The 20,891-nt window shown below is 49.1% G+C and overlaps 1 pseudogene; it reads right to left on the reverse strand.

Moving 5' to 3' along the window:
- Window positions 1-271: 271 nt before the first annotated feature.
- LOC125625383 (uncharacterized) overlaps window positions 272-20,891 on the reverse strand; it is an 84,595-nt pseudogene continuing 63,975 nt past the window's right edge.

Genomic DNA, 20,891 nt, shown 5'->3' on the forward strand with positions numbered 1-20,891 from the left:
TGATTCTGTGGCAGCACAGGCTCAGTGTGTCTCTCAAAAATGGGAATGAGGCTACGAGACACCGCCTATTTTAGGTGAACTGAATTGACAAGGCACGGGGACCTTTCTTTGTTTGGGAGAAATGGTCGTAACACAATACGGTGGCCATCATGATTTGAAAGCAGGGGATGCTACTGAACAGATGTTGCTGGTTTTGTGAGAGCGACACTAACAATGGGATGAGGGATTTACCATGGCCACCCATCCCTGGAACCAAGGCAGAGACAGAACGCAGAGTGTTTCATGTTTTACAGAGAACATTATTCACCAGGTCAGAGGCCAGAAGCTTAAAGTCAGAGCCAGGAAGGATGGGGCAACTGCTGCTATAGGTGGTGCAATGATGCAGGCTGCCAAAATGTTCCCCCATCTTGTCCTTGTACCGGTTGGGGGTTCCAGGGCTGTGGCTGCTCCTCAGTTCCCTGCTGCCCTTCAACAACTCACAGACCTTAAGAGCCGCTCGGGTGCGGGTCCCGCTCCAGCTAGATTCAGAGGCCTTTCCTCAGGGGCCGACCCCATACTAACAAATTCTCTCCACCGACAAGAGTCTTTGCAGCCCTCCCTCAATACTTAACTGAAGCAAATTCCTATTTACTCTTACTCTGCAGATCACTGTCTGGCTTCAATCCCTAGGGATGGGCTCAGGGTGGCTGCTCCTTCTTAGGTCTCTGCCACAGGTTGGCCATTCTCTCATCTACCCAATCTCATGAGGAACTGAAAAGAGAAAGAGAGAACACTTGTAAGCTAGGCCACCACTGGTGCATGGAAGACAGACAGAAACACAGGTGTAACTGACTTCTGCTCATTGGAGCCCCGTTCTTTATTCCTCTTCAGCCCACCCAGGGCCTAAAATGCTCATCACTCCCAAGGAACTACAGCCCTCCAGGAAAGGGACAATCCCAGACAATTACCAGCTACGGGCAGAGCTGTACCTTCCCCAGGACACATCCCATGGAAATGAGAAGCATCTCTCTGTTCTCAAGGAAGCACCTCACTATGAAGATACTGGAGAGAGATATTTCACAAACAAACACCTGCTCCTCCAACATCACAAGAGACCTCCTCAGCTCCGTTGGCAAGTGAAATGTCTAGATTGTGCAGGTCCACTTCCTCCACATGCTCCTCCTCTGTCTGGGGCTGCTGTACTGGCCTGGAGCATGCCTCTGCAAGAACAACAAAACACCTATGGAAGAGCCATCGCTGCCAGAAAGGCTATAGGTGCATGAGATCTTCCAGTACCTGCCTCCCTCTCCCATCTGTACTACATCACCTCCATTGCAGTAAAAGACACGGACTAAACACTTGATGGGTCAAATGGCCTTTTATGCCCCCCTTCTGGCAGCTCGAACACGCTTTCCTGCCCCCTCCTGCCGGCTCTTACATCCAAGACTGTGAGGACACACAAACAGCATCCATGCCCAATTTCTGTGAAGGGAGACAGTACCAGAAGAGGCAAGAAGAGGGAGCATGCATGTCTGTGTTGGCCACAGACGACAGAGAGAGAGAGAAACATGAAAGGAAGAAAAGCATCTCAGTGGCTGGACTGACCTCCTGCTGGGGAGAACACTCCACTCCTGGTCAGAGAAAAAAGCAGCCCCTGAAAATAAGAGCCTTGTCTCCCTCGTAACCAGAGCTAGTCACGAACCTTTTCCTACACACTAAGCACCAGCTAACAAAAAGTCCCAGCCTGGAGCCAGGTGGACTGTGAGTAGAGCCCTCATAGCTTGCCTTCGCTTTCCCTCACATGAGGGGACTGGACTCTGACCCGCCACTTTTCCCTTGCTACTAAACCCAACGAAAGGGGGGCTTGGGGGGAGACAGTAAAATTAGCATCTCAGTCGGCAACACTGCTCTTCTCGCATCTCCCACACTCCAGGGTTCTGCCCTCAACCCCCGTTGCACTATGCCTTTATAACTACAAATAGAAAACACCTGTTGCAACAGCACCTGAAATAGTGACTCTGCAGAGGAGACTTGCTTCTTCCTCAGCCTTAATCCTTCAGAGCCCCATGCCCAATGAGGAAGCTCACAGCCTGTGAAGAAAACTAGAGTGAGTACAGAATGAGGAATTCAAAGCACTGACTGCTTACTCACAGTCAGTTATGCGGAAGGCAGAAAGCGAAGGACTGTTAATCTTCGCTTACAAGAATGTCCAGGCTGCTCAGGTCAACCTCTGCCAGCTTCTCCTGCAGCTGCTGCTTGACGATTCCTCTGCAAGCACCACAATTAAGCCAAGCAGGAGCCATCACTCCACAAAATTCAATTGGTGCGCAAAACCTTGCCCTCATCCCTGCCTCCCTCTCCCATCCCATCTACATCGGCCCCAGTTGATGAACAGAGACTCAGTCAACACTGACAGTGATGCTCCACTCTCGCGCGCACTCCCCCGCGTGATTTTTGTCCCCTCCTACTTCTTCAAGTCTCCCGAGACCTAGCCAATGGGGATGCACGCCTGCCCGTGTGCTATGAAGGGAGACCGAAGAAGGAGAAACAAGCACAGACAGACAAAGTGTGTCAGCCAACACACTAGAGTAGAGAAGAGAAACAGGGGAGGAAGGCAAGAAACCAGCTACAGTTGTCCTCCTGGATCCAACCTTTTGCTGCAGTGGACACACCTCTCCTGGCAAGACAGATGAGCAGCCCCTGATAATGGGGGCCTTGTCTCCCTCGTAGCCACAGCTAGTCAGGAACCTTTTCTTACAAACACAGACCTAGCTAATGGCACATCCCTGCCTGGAGCCAGGTGCGCCGCGACCAGACTCCTCACCAAACCAGACACTTATCTTACTGACAGCGATGGCTGCTCTGCTTCCAGCTAGACGGCATCACCGTAGCCTGGCATCAACAATGCTCAGTGTCTCATGGCTCTTGTACGCTTTCCATCTCACAACAGGGGTGGGCTCTTACCCTTGACACGAAGCACAACACAAGAGGGAAAAACAAAAGTTATCATCGGAATCTGCAATGTTGTGTCAGTGGTTCTTCTCCCTCTCCCATTAGACCTTCATAGATACAATTAAAAAGCACACAACACACACTCAACCTGTGGAATTGCTGGCCAGAGAATGCTGTGAAAGCCAAGACTATAGTAGGGTTCAAAAAAGAACTAGGTAAATTCATGGAGAATAGGTCCATCAATGGCTATTAGTCAGGATGGGCAGGGATGGTGTCCTTATCCTCTGTTTGCCAGAAGCTGGGAATGGGCAACACAGGATGGATCACTTCTCGATTACCTGTTCTATTCATTCCCTCTGAAGCACCTGGCATTAGCCAGTCGGAAGACAGGATAGTGGGCTAGATGGACCTTGGGTCTGACCCCAAATTGCCATTCTTACGTTCATATGTTAAGCAGCCCGTTGCACCTGTATTCAAGACAGTCACTGTGCAGAGAAGACTGTTGTCTTTTCCCCTGGTCGTAAACCCACACCTACTCACAAAATAGGGAAATTCTCCTCCCACACCCAGAACAAGGAAGAAAACTTTTATGAGAAACCAAGTCTCACTTAAAGGGAAGCAGCCGTCTGTACTCAGGCTCTACCATGCATTTATCTAAGCCCTGGTCTACACTGGGTCGGGGCGGGGGGGGATCGACCTAAGATATGCAACTTCAGCTACGAGAATGGCGTAGCTGAAGTCGACGTCTCTTAGGTCAACTTACCTCGGTGTCTTCACGGCACGGGGTCGACTGCCACCGCTCCCCCGTCGACTCTGCTTGCGCCTCTCACGATGGATTTATCACGTCTAGACTAAAATTGACCCCCGATACATCGATCACTATCCGCTGATCCGGCGGGTAGTGTAGACATACCCTTAGGCTTCAGCCCTGCTGCTAAAAGCCATGAAGTGTAGCCGCTGTTTGTCGTCTCTCCTGCCAACAAAAAACTCCCACTCCCAACGAGCGGCATTTGTATTGCGAGCAGGAGAGCGCTCCTGCCAACAATGTGTGGTTCACACTGGTACTTGTAGTGGCAAAACTTTTACTTTCGGGGTGGAGGGATGGGGAAGGGGGTTAACACTTCTGAAAGACAAAAGTTTTGTCCTTCAATGCCAGCATAGACATACCCTTACAGGCAACTCAGCCTGCAGCTGCCCTGGAACAACAGTAACACTGGGTGGAAGGGCAGGGTTATGCACAGAGGATTTTCCCCATAGAGCAACAGTGATGCTGGGTGACGGGTTTGACCCCCATTCTGGGATGCCACCTGATGTACTGGGATTTCTCTGAGTCTGCTGCTGCACTAGCCTGGCCTCCCTCTCCTTGTTTTGCTGACTTAGGCTCTCCAGCCTCTGGCAGCACACACACACACACACACGTAGGGACGCACCAGCTGTAGAATCGCACAGAGTCTGTCAACAGCTCTCTACGAGAAGACTCAGCTATGATATCACCCAGCACTCAAGTGCAGTTCCCCTCTGGAAAGTACACCCAAAATAATATTGTCTTGGGCCGTAGAGAAATCTATACAACATAAGCTCATAAATTCACCCCCTCCCTCGATGTGGAGGAAGATATGCACAACTTTTGCCCCACCCCCATTAGAAATTGCACAAACTGGGTTTAATGAACTTGTTTTTGTTTATTATTAACTATAAGGGAAGAAGATTGAAAGTGATTGTAAGGGATAGCAAACAGAAAAAGGCAGATTACTAAGCAAATAAAACAAACATGCAATACTAAGCCTAAGATCTTAAAGAGACTGGACTCAGGAAGTGATTTCTCACCCTAAACGTTGTTTTTAGGCAAGTTGCAGGGTTTCTGTAGCTGAGATTTCCAGTTATTTCTCTTTACAGAGCAGACTGCTGTCTTAGTCTGGACTCAGCCCTGGACTTTCCCCCTGCTCGGTTCCTTTGTCCCTTCAGGTACTTTTAGCAGTCTTTCTGCTTCGACAGGAAGGCAACGGAGAAGAGACCTGTTTGCGTTACTCCCCAGCCTTAAGTAAGATTTACATAAGGCGGGAATCTTTTGTTTCCCAGTCTTGACCTCCCCCTCCTTTTAGTGGAAAATTACTAGAAGTCCAAGATAGCATTTAGTACCAGGTGACAGGACCACCTGACCTAGTAGCATCACAGCTACATCCCAGGACACGTCTCAGGAAGGAGAGAGATTAGTGTCTTTCACAGTCTTATTGTTTCTTCCTAATAGCCCATCAAGGCTGATGGCGTGTTGTCTGGTGGGTGTTTCCCAAGTATACACCCGGTTGTAATTGTTACATAGTCAATATTTCCAACTTTAGATACAGAAATGATACATGCATCCAAATTGGATAATCACATGCAGTAAATTATAACCTTTCCAATGATACCTTAAAAGACTATCTCGCATAAAATATATCACTTATCTCACTGACAGTGGTGGCTGCTCCACTCCCAAATGTACAGCTCCAGCCTCATTTCAACAAGGCTCACAGTCTCCCTGCTCTCGCTCGCTTTCCATCGTACGAGTGGAGTAAACTCTGTCATTTGGCTTCTTTCCCCTTGGTACCAAACCCAGCACAAGGGAGAAAAACAAAGAAGTTAGCCTCTCAGATGGCAATGTGGCATAAGCTCTTCTTCTTACATCTAACACACACCAGGGCTCTGCCCTCAACCCCCTTCCCATTACACCTTCAGAACTACAAGTAGAAGCACCCCGACAATGACACCCAAAATAGTCACTCTGCACAGCAGACTCTGGTCAAAAACACCAAACCTGTGGGGAAAATGCAGAAATTGGGCTTGTTTTTCACTTAATTGGCTTGAGAGTTGCTTCTTTGCGAGTTTTTGGATGCTGGCTTGTTGCTTGTTTACCTTGCAGCTTGTTACTTCTTTTTTTTAAATTGGCTCCTGGCAAGCACGGGCACAGGGCAAGGAGAGGCAAAGTGGGGGAGAGAATCAGGGGTGCACAGTGGGCCCACCACACTCCCAGACTGCACACCGGGGGGATCTAGTCACAGAGTGTTTGGGTTCTTACGGATTCCTTGTTTTGAAATGGGATTAGCTTGATTTTTGGTTTATTGTGAAAGTCGGGGTGCTTATTTACCCCGTGAAAGATGGCAACTGTAAGTGTGATACCTTCCCCAGCCTTAAATACCAAAGAGCCCCATATCCAATAAGCAAGCACACTGCCTGTGACGAAAACAACTAGAGAGGAGGAATTCCAATCACTGACTGCTTACATACAGCCAGTTATGCGGGAGGCAGAAAGGGGAGGACTGTTCATGTCTCCTTAGAAGGATGCCCAAGCTGCTCAGCTACACCTCTGCACCTTCTCCTCTGGCTCGGCTCCTGGACAATTCCTCTGCAAGAGCAGCTGCAAAAGCCAAGCATGAGCCATCAGTACACAAAGCTCTACCGGTGCTTGAAATCTTGCCCTCATCCCTGCCTCCCTCTCCAAACCCATCTACACTGGCCCCACTCGATGACCGAGTCAACACCGACCGCCACGCATGATTTTCATCTGCTCCAACTTCTCCAGGGCTCCCGAGACCTCACCTGTCGGGATGCAAACCTTGTACCCCTGCCTGCGTCCTAAGAAGGGAGACAGCACAAGGAGAGGAGAGGAGACAGAGAGTTGGCCAACACATTAGAGAGAAAGAAAGAGAAAAACATGGGAGGAAGGCAAGCAACTCAACACATGAAGTCATCCTCCTAGATGCAACCTTCTGCTGCGGAGGACACACTGCTCCTGGCCAGAGAAATGAGCAGCCCCTGAAAATGGGGACCTTGTCTCCCTCATAACAACAGCTAGTCAGGAACCTTTCCTTACAAACCCAGCCTTAGCTAAAGGAGCGTCCATACCTGGAGCCAGGTGGGCCACGAGCAGAGCAATCACCAAAACAGACACTTCTCTCAGAGTGGCAGCAGTTCTGCTCCCAGTTGGACAGCTTTTGCGTGGCATCAACAATACTCACGGTCTTGTCACTGTCACTCGCTTTCCATCGCATGAGGGCAGTAGACTCTGGCACGCGACTTCTTTTCCCTTGATACTAAACCCAGCACACGGGAGAAAAACAAATCAGTTACCATCTCAGTCGGCAACATCTCGTTGGCCCTTCTTTTCCCCTCTCCTGCATGGCGGGGCTCTGCCCTCAACCCTCTTCCCGTTACACCTTTAGCATTACAACCAAAAAGCACCCCTTGCAATGGCAACCCACATTGTCACTCTGCACAGCAGACATGGCCCCTCCTCAGCCTTAATACCACAGAGCCCCATACCCAACAAGGAAGCACACGGCCTGTGAAGAATACTACAGCGAGTACAGATGAGGAACTGAAAGCACTGACCGCATACTCACAGCCAGTTAAGCGGGAGGCAGAAAGCGGAGGACTGTTCACGTCTGCTAAGAACAATGTCCAAGCTGCTCAGGTCCATCTCTGCCACTTTCTCCTCCGGCTAGGGCTCCTCAGCAATTCCTCTGCAAGAGCAGCAGCAGAAGCCATCACTACACAAAGCTCTATTGGTGCCCGAGATCTTCTCCTCATTCCTGCCTCCCTCTTCCATTCCATCTACATTGGCCCCACTTGATGAACAGAGACCAAGTTAATACCGACAGTCACCGCTCCACTCTCGCACGCACTGCGCTGCATGATTTTCATCCCCTCCTACTTCTTCACGGTTCCCGAGACACAGCCTGTGGGGATGCACACCTAACATGCCTCCCAGTATCCTATGAAGGGAGAAGGCACAAGGAAAGGTAAGGACAGAAAGGTAAGGGTGGGGGGTGTTGGCCAACATACTAGAGAAGATAGAGAGACAGAGAGCAAAAACATGGAAGGAAGGCAAGCGACTCACCACCTGGAGTCATCCTCCTGGATCGAACCTTCTGCTGCAGAGGACACACTGCCCCTGGTGTTAAGGAAAAGTTAGCATATGTGACTCCATTTTGGTTTGGAGCCCACCATTGTCTAAAAGCAAGCATATCATGCACCAGGAGGAGTGTTTCTTAGATACTGCATTCCTGTGACAATCCTCCCCCCGTTGTCTCCAGCCTGTCTCGATTCCTGGTTTCTGTTCTTTGTCTGTTCCTAACTCCCTGCCTCCTGGCCTTGATGTGGGCCTCCCATTCTGATAAGAAAAGTTACTGCTGCATTGCTTTAGGACCATGTTGTGTAGTTGAAGTAATGGTCTAGCATGGGGAATGTACCTAGCAGGGATAGGTGGTAGATAAGGGAAGGGTTTGTCTATTGGCTAAGGTTTCCGATGCACGAGGGCAACGTACTTTGCTAAAAGGTATATAATCTCTGTATAACCTGCATGCGGGGTCCCCTGCTGATTAGCAAGGGGGCACCACGCTCAAGCATAATAAACTTAGTATCTTTGGGAACTCTGTAGTTGTGAACTTTGTTCGTGTGCCTCAGCCTACTGTGCGTGACCTATCGGTATAATTCGCAGCAGTTTGTGTGCAAACTGAAAATGACAGGTCCCCCTGAAAATAGGGACCTTGTCTCCCTCGTAACCACAGCTAGTCAAGAACATTTTCTTACAAACCCAGCCCCAGCTAAAGGGGCATCCCTACCAGGAGCGAGGTGGGCCGTGAGCAAAGCAATCACCAAAACAGACACTTACCTCACCGAGGGTGGCAGCTCTTCCGCTCCCAGTTGGACGACTTTTCCGTGGCATGAACAATGCCCACGGTCTTGTCGCTCTCTTTCCATCGCATGAGGGCAGTAGACTCCGACACTTGACTTCTTTTCCCTTGAGACTAAACCCAGCAGAAGAGGGAACAAAAAAAAATTAGCATCTCCGTCTGCAATGTCGCGTTGTCTCTTCATTTCATATCTCCCGTATCCCAGGGCTCCACCCTTAACTCATCTCCCATTACTACGTTACAACTGCAACTGGAAGATACCCATTGTAACGGCACCCAAAATAGTCACTTTGCTCAGGAGACTCTTGTCCCTTCCCCAGCCTTAATCCCAGAGACTCGTACCCAACGAGGAAGCACACGGCCTGTGAGGAAAACTACAGTGAGTACAGATGACGAATTCAAACTACTGACTTCTTACTCACAGCCAGTTATGCAGAAGGCAGAAACATGAGGACTATTCATGTCTCCTTAGAAGGATGCTCAGGTCCACTTCTGCCAGCTTCTCCTCCGGCTAGGGCTTCTCAACGATTCCTCTGCAAACTAATAAAGCTAAGCAAGAACCATCACTACACAGAGCTCTCTCGGTGTGTTTAATCTTGCCCTCATCCCTGCCTCCCTCTCCCATCTCTGCTTGGGACTGTGTTCCAGTCGTCCAATAAACTTTCTGTTTTACTGGCTGGCTGAGAGTCACGGTGAATCGCAGGAAGTGGGGGTGCAGGGCCCTGACTCCCCCACACTCCATGACACACTGCCACCAGGGCAAGAAGCTTACACAACTTTGACCTTCTTGGGTCTGACTTCGAAGCATTCAGCATCCCCTTCCACACCATGGGCTTCCCGCAGCAAGTCCGCCTGGACGGGGCTCCTGGGGAAGCCAGAGGGCCCTGCCCCCCAGCTCCACAGTCAGCGTGACTCTCAGCCAACCAGTAAAACAGAAGGTTTATTATTCGACAGGAACACGGTGTAGAACAGAACTCGTTAGCACAGAAATCAGTGACTTTCGGCCAAGTCCACCTTAGGGAGTCGTGGGCCAGATGCCCTGAACTCCCCCTCTTCCGGTCCCCCCAAGCAGACTGCCAGCTTCCAGCGACCCAAAGTCAGACACCCCCATTGCTCCTCCTCCTTGTCTTTGTCTCGTTTCCTGGGCAAAGAGTCACCTGGTTGCATCCCATTTGTTACACATTACACCCGATTGGTCACGCACACTTCGAGTCTAGGCTGAGGCACATGAACAAAGTCCACAACTGCAGAGTTCCCAAAAATACTAAGTTTATTACGCTTAAGCGTGGTGCTCCCCTGCTAGTCAGGAGGGTACCCCAAACGCAGGTTATACAGAGATTATATACCTTTTAGCAAAGCACATTACCCTCGTGCATCAGAAACCTTGGCCAATAGACAAACCCTTCCCTTATCCACCACCTATCCTGATAGGTACATTCCCCGTGCTAGACCATTACTTCAACTACACAACATGGTCCTAAAGCAATGCAGCAGTAACTTTTCTTATCAGAATGGGAGGCTCGCACCAAGGCCAGGAGGCAGGGAGTTAGGAACAGACAAAGAACAGAAACCGGGATTCGAGACGGGCTGGAAACAAGGGGGCGGGTTTCACAGGAATGCAGTATCTAAGGAACACTCCTCCTGGTGCATGATGTGTTTGCTTTTAGACAATGGTGGGCCCCAAACCAAAATGGAGTCACATATGCACATATGCTAACTTTTCCTTAACACATTCCTGGGTCTCCGGTTACGAAGGGCACTGTGTGACGGGTTCAGTCACAGAGACCCCCGTGGGACTGTCACCCAGTGTGCTGAAATTACCTCTGAGCCTGTTTTACCTGCCAGCTTGGGACTTCCAGAACCCTATCTTGTTGAGCCAGACACGCTAACCTGCTGCAACACAGACTCAGGGTCTGAACCACGCTCCCAAAGCTGCAGACTTTAAGTGAAAACAGCTCAGCAGCTTACTTGTCTCCAGCACCCAGATACCAAGTTCCCAATAGGATCCAAAACCCAAATAAATCTGTTTTACTCTGTATAAAGCTTATATAGAGTAAATTCATAAATTGTCCACCCTCTGTAACACTGATAAAGAGATATGCACCGCTGTTTGCTCCCTTTGGCATTAAGCACTTACTCTAGATTTATTAATAAACAAAAGTGATTTTATTAAGTATAAAAAGTAGGATTTAAGTGGTTTCAAGTAATAACACACAGAACAAAGTAAGTCACCCGGCAAAATAAAGCAAAAACATGCGAGTCTAAACCTAATACATTAAAAAAAGGATTACAGGTAATATCTCATCCTCAGAGATGTTCCAATAAGCTTCTTTCACAGATTAGACTCCTTCCTAGTCTGGGCCCGATCCTTTCCCCAGGTCGTGTTAGTTCCAGCAGACATCTCAGGTGGTAAGCAGGGGATTTCTCATCACTTGCCCCCTTTGTCCTGCTCCACCCCCTTCTATAGCTTTGGCACAAGGCAGGAATCTTTTGTCTCTCTGGGTCCCCACCCCTCCTTCTAAATGGAAAAGTACCAGATTTGATATGAGCTGGATATGAGTCAGCAGTGTGCCCTTGTTGCCAAGAAGGCCAATGGCATTTTGGGATGTATAAGTAGGGGCATAGCGAGCAGATCGAGGGACGTGATCGTCCCCCTCTATTCGACATTGGTGAGGCCTCATCTGCAGTACTGTGTCCAGTTTTGGGCCCCACACTACAAGAAGGATGTGGATAAATTGGAAAGAGTCCAGCAAAGGGCAACAAAAATGATTAGGGGTCTGGAACACATGACTTATGAGGAGAGGCTGAGGGAACTGGGATTGTTTAGTCTGCAGAAGAGAAGAATGAGGGGGGATTTGATAGCTGCTTTCAACTACCTGAGAGGTGGTTCCAGAGAGGATGGTTCTAGACTATTCTCAGTGGTGGAAGAGGACAGGACAAGGAGCAATGGTCTCAAGTTGCAGTGGGGGAGATTTAGGTTGGATATTAGGAAAAACTTTTTCACTAGGAGGGTGGTGAAACACTGGAATGCGTTGCCTAGGGAGGTGGTGGAATCTCCTTCCTTAAGATCGGGCTTGACAAAGCCCTGGCTGGGATGATTTAATTGGGGATTGGTCCTGCTTTTGAGCAGGGGGTTGGACTACATGACCTCCTGAGGTCCCTTCCAACCCTGATATTCTATGATTTAAGATGGATTTCATTATCAGGTGACATGGTGACATGTCACGGTAAGACCCCTAGTCTCCATTCCCCATGGGCTGGCCCACACGTACACAAGAAGGCTTTCAAGAAACTAAGGCCATTTACAACCGATTGTTTCTGGAGCACCCTTAATGGCCTCTACTTCCTATGTTTACATCAGTGAAACAATTTTATAGCTAATTCTCCTAACTCCAGATATAGAAATAATACATACAAACCAATAGGATGAACACACTTAGTAGACTACAAGCTTTCTAATGACACGATACAAGGGGTATTTAGTGTGAAGCATATTCCAGTTATGTCATAAGCATATTTCCATAAAGCATATGGAGTGCAACGTCACACCGGTCATGCAGGCAGCCTCACCAGCCCCAGAGGTCTCAGCCAAAGTCACACACCCCTATTCCCACCACGGAGGTATTGGTGCAGCACACAGGGAAACTGAGGCACATGCCATACTCATGCAAAACAGTAAGAGTCACTTAAAACATAACAAGCAAAAATCCCCACTTTGTCACACCCTCTATCCCTGCTCCTTCTCTGTTATATTTACATGGAAAAAAATGGTACAAAGTCCAACTGCTATTCTGCAGAACCCAGTGCAACGTGGCAACAACTGGGAATGAGGCAATCTGTCCCTAGTGGGGGAACCTGGTGATTAACAATCACTTTGCAGTGGGAGAAAAAAGTATAAACGTGATGCTCCAAATTTGGTTAGACTAGAAAAAGTGATGGAGCTTGTGTCCAGTGGTGAGGAAATTTGCTACGTTACCCTGGACGCTATATGGGCTATTTTCTTTCTTGAAAAAATAGTTGTGTTTTTATATCAGGATCGCGAACTCCATGGAAAACCCTAGTGGTGTCAAGGCCCAGGTAGATTTAACCTCCATGTACCTAGTAGAGATCACTCCTGGTTCCCCCACCTGGGACTGATGGGCATTCCTGTTGGAGGGACACACACTTCCATGACAGAGGACGAAGGAGTTGATGAAAAACACTGTGGGTTTCACTCCAAGGAAGGGTGAGCTGCAAAAGGGAAAAGCAGACAACTCAGCTAAAGGAGCTGAGATGCCACAAATGCTGCCTTAAAGTGCACTACTTGGGAATTAGCCCGAGAAAAGATTTTCATGGTGTGTATCTCCCTTGCAGCTTCTCTGGTGATAAATAAGAGAAGAGTTGTGATGGAAGAATTTCCCACACTCACAGCATTCATGGGGTTTCTCTCCTGTGCGGCTCCTCTGATGTGTAATAAGGCCTGAGGTCCGAGTGAAGGTTTTCCCACACACACAGCATTCACAGGGTTTCTCCCCTGTGTGGATTCTCTGATGGTGAATAAGGGTTGAGCACTCAGTGAAAGTTTTCCCATGCTCACAGCATTTATAGGGTTTCTCCCCTGTGTGATTCCTCTGATGTGCAATAAGATGTGAGTGCTGAGTGAAGGTTTTCCCACACTCACAGGACTCATAGGGGCGCTGCCCTTTGTGGATTCTCTGATGGCAAATAAGGTGTGAGCTCCAAGTGAAGGTTTTCCCGCACTCACAGCATCCATAGGGTTTCTCCTGTGTGGATCCTCTGAGTGCGAATAAGGTGTGAGCGCTCAGTGAACGTTTTCCCACACTCACAGCATTCATAGGCTTTCGCCCTTGTGTGGATCCTCTGATGTTTTATAAGGGCTGAGAGCCAAAAGGTTTTCCCACACTCACAGCATTCATGGGGTTTCTTCCCTGTGTGGATCCTCTGATGGCAAATGCTGAGTGAAGGTTTTCCCGCACTAACAGCATCCATAGGGTCTCACTCTGGTGTGGATTCTCTGGTGGGTAATGAGGTGTGAGCGCCTCCTGAACTTTTTCCCACACTCAAAGCCCGTGTTATTTCTCTCTCCCGTCAGGATTCTCTGCTGGGCTGTGATTTCCTTGCGACCTTTGTGAGATCCCCGATAATTAACAGATATTCCAACTTTCTGCGCTGGCTGGTTTCCCTGCCACTTCTCTGGCCTGTGTTGCCCCTGAGAGCCTTTTCCCTGCTCACAACTCCTGGACACACTCTTTTTGCATCTTTGCAACAACGCCCCATGTGGTTCCACTTGCTCATCTTCCTGCTGAGGATTCTGTTCCACGGTCTCTCTCACCATCCCATCACTTCCTGGGACAGAGAAAGAAAAACCTTAGAAACCGGAAGGGAAAAGGGGAGAAGAAACCAAGAGAATAACTGAAAATGGAAAAGAATCAGGGACTGAATTTCCCCCAACTCTTCCCCAAAGGGGCGAGAGGAAGGAATCAGTTCTGCATCCAGTTCCCATCCAAACACTCAGGGAGATGGGAGTTTGGGGAGGGAACTACTGCCAGGAGTTATTCAAGATGAGTATAAGAGTAGCAGCCATGTTAGTCTCTAAGGTGCCACAGGTACTCGTTTTCTTTTTTCAGGATGGGTAGGAAGCCATAAACAGTATTTGCCCAGAAGATATGACACCTGCTGGGGACCATCCTGAACCCAGAGACCTCACAAGGTCTTTGCTGGGAATCCCAGCTGTCTCCTTCAATGATCCCTCACCCTTGCAGCTGCCTCTCAGGATCTCTCTTTCCTCTGAGCCCTGGAGATCTGGGGCCCATGGCTCTTCCCCTAGTTCCAGCTGGGAGATGACATCGGGTTTGGAAACTGGAAACCCTGCTCAGGGGAAAGAAGACCAGTGAGATCAGGTAACAGCAAAAGAAGAAATTACACAACTTGTGTATTAACGATGGTTCTCGTTAGGATATAGATATTCAGACCTGTCTGCAAAGGCCTGTACTTTAACAATTTAGGTGTATTCTTATCACTTGGCTAGTTAGAGGTATAAAAGAAAGAATCAAAATCACTGTCTGCCAGTGTAAGGTCCTTCTCTTACTGTGACAGTCTGAGACCCTGTTCTTAGGCTAAGGCCTTTGACTAAGCAACAGAGGCAGCCATAGGCTGGGAAGCGACCGGTCACATCCTCACATTCCAAACTAGTCACATTGAAATAAGGTGCTATTGGGCTGTTAGGAATACACTCCTGTCCTGATAGTGCCTATCATCTCCAGAGAAAGGGAAGTGCCTAGAAGATGTAAAAGGAAACTTAGTTTGATAGCATCCTGTCTGGCAAGAACTCACTTATCAATAGCTGGGATGTGAAATCCTGACTTCTGTATTGTTTTGTCATTATAGTTCCCACTTCGCTATTGTTTGTCTGTATAATCTCTGTCCGGTTCTGTGATTGTTTCTGTCTGCTGTATAATTAATTTTGCTGGGTGTAAACTAATTAAGGTGGTGGGATATAACTGGTTACATAATCATTTTACAATATGTTAGGATTGGTTAGTTAAATTTCAGGAAAATGATTGGTTAAGGTATAGCTAAGCAGAACTCAAGTTTTACTGGTTTCAGAGTAACAGCCGTGTTAGTCTGTATTCGCAAAAAGAAAAGGAGTACTTGTGGCACCTTAGAGACTAACCAATTTATTTGAGGATGAGCTTTCGTGAGTATAGTTTTACTATATAGTCTGCCGTCAATCAGGAAGTGAGTGGGTGGGTGTGGGGAGGGGAAATGGGAACAGGGAATGAGGCTGGGGAAATTAGAATCATGTTTGGCTAAGGGCAGGAATGGGAACAAGGACACAGGTATAAGGCTCTGTGGTGTCAGAGCTGGGAAGGGGGACACTAAGGAAGGAAACTGGAATCATGCTTGCTGGAAGTTCACCCCAATAAACATCAAATTGTTTGTACCTTTGGACTTCGGGTATTGTTGCTCTCTGTTCATGTGAGAAGGACCAGGGAAGTAAGTGGGTGAAGGAATAAGCCCCCTAACAGTTCTTTGAGATGTGTCTCCCTATGGGTGCTCCACTGTAGGTGCTAGCCATTAAAAATAGCTGTGTAGACCGGAGGCTTTCCACACTACTGTGCCCCTTTCAGGAGTCTGATTTGTCTTGCGTACCTCTGAGTTACGCCTCATTTAAAAACTACTTGCTTATAAAATCAGACATAAAAATAACAAAGCGTCACCTATCAGGGGGTAGCCGTCTTAGTCTGTATCCACAAAAACAACAAGGAGTCCGGTGGCACCTTAAAGACTAACAGATTTATTTGGGCATAGAATTCAAGGTAACATTTACAAATTGGAGAAGTGAGCTGAATGAGTGAGATGAAATTCAATAAAGACGAGTGCAAAGTACTAGACTTAGGTAAGGAAAACCAAATGCACAACAACCAAGTGGGGAATAGCTGGTTACGAGGTAGTACTACTGAAAACGATCGGGAGTTATAGTGGATCACAAACTGAATTTGAGTCAACCACGTGACTCAATTGTGAAAAAAAAGTAATTAAGCACTGGAATAGATTAGCAAGAGAGGTGATGGACTCCCCATCATTCGAGGTTTTCAAAGACAGGTTGGACAAACACCTCAGTGCTGGGGGCTGGACTAGATGCCCTCTCATAGTTCATTCCAGCCCTACCGTTCTACGATTCTACGCTGGGGAAATGTTTGGTCACTTGATTACAGCACTGACCGGCCCCTCCCACTAGCACTAAACCAGCGAGACATTTTGAAACCCTCCCAGTAACAAAGTCTGGGAACCGAATGGGAGAGAAGAGCAGAACAAAAGGAGAGACATTGCGGGATTCCCCGACATTGTCCCCAAGGCAGCACAGCAACAGTTTCCCAACCCCTCCTCCACCCCTGGCTCCGGGAGTCTCTGTCCGCGCGGCTGCCCCCGGGGGCCTCTCCGTCAATCAGCGAGCGGGTCGCCCTCACGCAAACCGTTAACCGCCTCCGCCCGTCATTGGGACAACGTTATTTCCGGCCTGAGGTGCGTCAGGAACTACATCTCCCAGCCTGCCCTGGGGCACTGCCGAATTCTCGGGCCCAGCCCGTACAGATCCCCCCGTTCATACAGACCGCCCCGCCTGGCCTGTCAAACGCGGTGACACCGGGTCAGACCCGAGAGGCGGGCTCGGCGGCGATGGGCCCCCGCGCGCGCTAGTTTAGCTGGGAGTGAGCATGCGCCTTGAGCACGGATGGCGCATGCTCAGTAGTAGCTGGTGAAGCCGCTGCGCCCTCGCTCTGTCCTGACTTGGCCCGAAACTCCCCTACGCTGGCGGGGGGGGGGGGGGCGTAGTCTGACTGTGCGGGGTGTGGGGGGGTCAGACAGCTGGAAGTGGGGACAGGGGAGCGGCCAAATCCGGGGTCGGAAAGCGGAGACGAAGCGGGGCTGGGGGGGTCTTTTTTTTATCCCCCCGCACCGACAGCCCAGCCCCCGTGTTGAGTGTCGTGCTGTGTGTGTGTTCTGTGTCATCTAGCGTGTGTGTGATGTGTTGTGTGTCATTGTGTGTGTGTCTGTGTGGTGTGTTCTGTGTGTTATGTTTTGTGTGACGTGTTGTCTATTGTGTGTCATCTAGCATGTGTGTGATGTGTTGTGTATCCTCTTGTGCGTGTTTTGTGCGTCGTCTAGCGTTTGTGTGACGTGTTGTGTGTTGTTGTCTGTGTGTGTCTGTGTGGTGTGTTGTGTGTGTGATCTTTTGTGTGTTGTCTTATGTCTGTGTGACGTGCCATTTTGTGTATCGTGTGACGTGTCATGTGGGGGTGTGACGTGTTGTGTGGGTCATCTTGTGTGTGTTGATGTCGTGTGTTTTGTGTCTGATGTTATTTGTGTCATATGTGTGTTGTGTTGTGTGTCATCTTCTGTGTGTAGTGTTGTGTGTGTGAGACGTGTTGTGTGTGCATATCGGTGTCGTGTGTCATCTGTGTGTGTGGCGTGTTGTATGTTGGGTGTGTGTGTGACAGTGTAATGTTGTGTGCATGACGTGTGGTTGGTCGTGTTCTATGTGCTTGTCGGAGTTGTCTGTTGTGTGTGTGTGTGATGTTTTGTGTGTTGTATTGTGTGTGTTGTCGTATATTGTCTTGTGTGCCTTTTGTGTGTGTGTCTGACGTGTTGCGTGCATCTTTGTGAGACTGGTTGTGTGCAGTGTTGTGTGTGGGGGACGTGTTGTGTGTCATCTCGAGTGTCGTGTGGAGTGTGTGTCATGTTGTCCATGTGTTGTGTGTCATCTCAAGTGTGTGTGTGTCGTGTTGTCCGTCTGTTGTGTGCCGTCTTGAATGTCGTGTGGAGTGTGTGTGTCATGTTGTCCGTGTCTTGCATGTCGTCTAACATATATGTGTGACGTGTTGTGTGTCATGGTGTGTGTGAGTCTTTGTGGTGCGTGTGTGTGTGTGAGAGACGTGTGTCATGTCGTGTCCTCTTGTGTGTGTGTGTGTGTGGTCTCGTGTCGTGTCGTGTGTGTGACGTGTGTCGTGTCGTGTGTGTGTGTGGTCTTGTGTGTCGTGTCCTCTTGAGTGTGTGTGAGAGAGACGTGGTGTGTCGTGTGAGCGTCTGTCAGTGTCGTGTGACATGTGTGAGCGTCAGTGTCGTGTGAATGTTGGTGTCATGTGTCATTTGTGAGTGTCGGTGTCGTGTGTGTGGCATCTCAGTGTCGTCTTCTGTGTGAGTCGGTGTCGTGTGTTCTGATGTGTGTATGTTATGTTTTGCATGTCATCTTGTGTGTGTCGGTGTCGGCGTCGGGTGTCGTGTGTGTGTTGTGTGTTTCCTTGAGTGCTGTGTGTCGTGTCGTGTGTGTCTGTCGGTGTCGTGTGTGTGTTGTGTGTTTCCTTGAGTGCTGTGTGTCGTGTCGTGTGTGTCTGTCGGTGTCGTGTGTGTGTTGTGTGTTTCCTTGAGTGCTGTGTGTCGTGTCGTGTGTGTCTGTCGGTGTCGTGTGTGTGTTGTGTGTTTCCTTGAGTGCTGTGTGTCGTGTCGTGTGTGTGTGTCGGTGTCGTGTGTGTTGTGTGTTTCCTTGAGTGCTGTGTGTCGTATTGTGTGTGTGTCGGTCTCGTCTGTGTGTGTGAGACGTCTTTGTGTATGTTGGTGTTATGTGTCATGTTGTCTGAGTGTGATGTGTGTGTGATGTTCTGTGTGTGATGTGTGTGTGTGTGTGTGTGTGTGTGTTGTCTTCGGTGGCCACACAGGGTAACACACAAAGCATTTCCCTCATGGAGCAACAGTGACACCGGGTGACAACTCAGGGTAATGAACAAAACGTTTTCCCTCATGGAGCAACAGTGACACTCGGTGGCCACTCCGGGTGATGCACAAACCATTTCCTTCATGCAGCAACAGAGACACTGGGTGGCCAGTAAGAGTAATGCACCAAAAATTTCCTTCGCGGAGCAACAGTGACAATGATTGGCCACTCAGGGTAATGCACCAACAATTTCCCTCACTGAGCAATAGTGAAACGCCGTGGCCACTCAGGGTAATCCAAAAACAATTTCCCTCACGAAGCAAGAGTGACACTGGGTGGCCACTCTAGGTAATGCACACAGCATTCCCCTCACGGAACAACAGTGACAGAGTGGCCAGTCAGCGTAATGCACAAACAATTTCCCTTCACAGAGCAACAGTGACACAGGGTGGCCACTCTAGGTAATGCACAAAGCATTCCTCACACAGAGCAACAGTGACACTCGGTGGCCAGTCAGGTTAATGCACCAACAATTTCCCTCATGGAGCAACAGTGACACTGGGTGGCCACTGTAGCTAAAGCACCAACAATTTCACTAACGGAGCAATATTGACACTTGATGGCCAGTCAGGGCAATACACAAACAATTTCCCTCACGGAACAACAGTTACACTGTGTGGCCATTCTCGGTAATGCACCAACAATTTCCCTCACGGAGCAACAGTGACACTCGGTGGCCACTCAGGTTAATGCACAAACAATATCCCTCACAGAGCAGCAGTGACACTCCATGGCCACTCTGGTTAATGCAACAACAATTTCACTCATGGAGCGACAGTGGGTGGACAGTTAGGAGAATACACCAACAATTCCCCTCATTGAGCAACAGTTACACTGGGTGGCCACTCTAGGTAAAGCACCAAGAATTTCTCTGACGGAGCAACAGTGACACTGGGTGGCCACTCTAGGTAATGCACCAAGAATTTCCCTCACGGAGCAACAGTGACACTGGGTGGCCACTCTACGTAATGCACCAAGAATTTCCCTCACGGAGCAACAGTGACACTCGGTGGCCACTCAGGTTAATGCACAAACAATTTCCCTCACAGAGCAACAGTGACACTGGGTACCAAGTCAGGGTAATGCACCAACAATTTCCCTCATTGAGCAACAGTTACACTGGGTGGCCACTCTAGGTAATGCACCAAGAATTTCCTCACGGAGCAACAGTGGCACTCGGTGGCCACTCAGGTTAATGCACAAACAATTTCCCTCACAGAGCAACAGTAACATTGGGTGGCCACTCTAGGTAATGCACCAACAATTCCCCTCACGGAGCAACAGTGACACTCGGTGGCCACTCAGGTTAATGCACCAACAATTTCCCTCACGGAGCAACAGTGACACTGGGGGGCCACTCTAGGTAATGCACCAACAATTTCCCTCACGGAGGAACAGTGACAGTAGGTGGCATGTCAGGGTAATACACAAACCATTTCCCTGACGGAGCAACAGTGACACTCGGTGGCCAGTCAGGATAATGCACCACACGGAGCAACAGTGACACTGTGTGGCCATTCTCGGTAATACACCAACAATTTCCCTCACGGAGCAACACTGACACTGGGTAGCCAGTCAGGGTAATGCACAAACAATTTCCCTCACGGAGCAATAGTGACACTCCTTGGCCACACAGGGTAATGCACAAACAATTTCCCTCATGGAGCAAGAGTGATACTGGGTGGCCTCTCCAGGTAATGCACAAACAATTTCCCTCACGAAGCAACAGTAATACTACGTGGCCTCTCCAGGTAATGCACCAACAATTTCCCTCACGGAGGAACAGTGACACTGGGTGGCATGTCAGGGTAATGCACAAACAATTTCCCTCACAGAGCAACAGTGACACTAGGTGGCTAATCAGGGTAATGCACCAACAATTTCCCTCACAGAGCAGCAGGGACACTCCGTGGCCACTCTGGCTCATGCAACAACAATTTCACTCATGGAGCGACAGTGGGTGGACAGTTGGGGAATGCACCAAGAATTCCCCTCACGGAGCAACAGTGGCACTCGGT

Source organism: Caretta caretta, chromosome 26 (genome assembly GCF_965140235.1).
Source record: "Caretta caretta isolate rCarCar2 chromosome 26, rCarCar1.hap1, whole genome shotgun sequence".
Classification (NCBI taxonomy): domain Eukaryota; kingdom Metazoa; phylum Chordata; order Testudines; family Cheloniidae; genus Caretta; species Caretta caretta.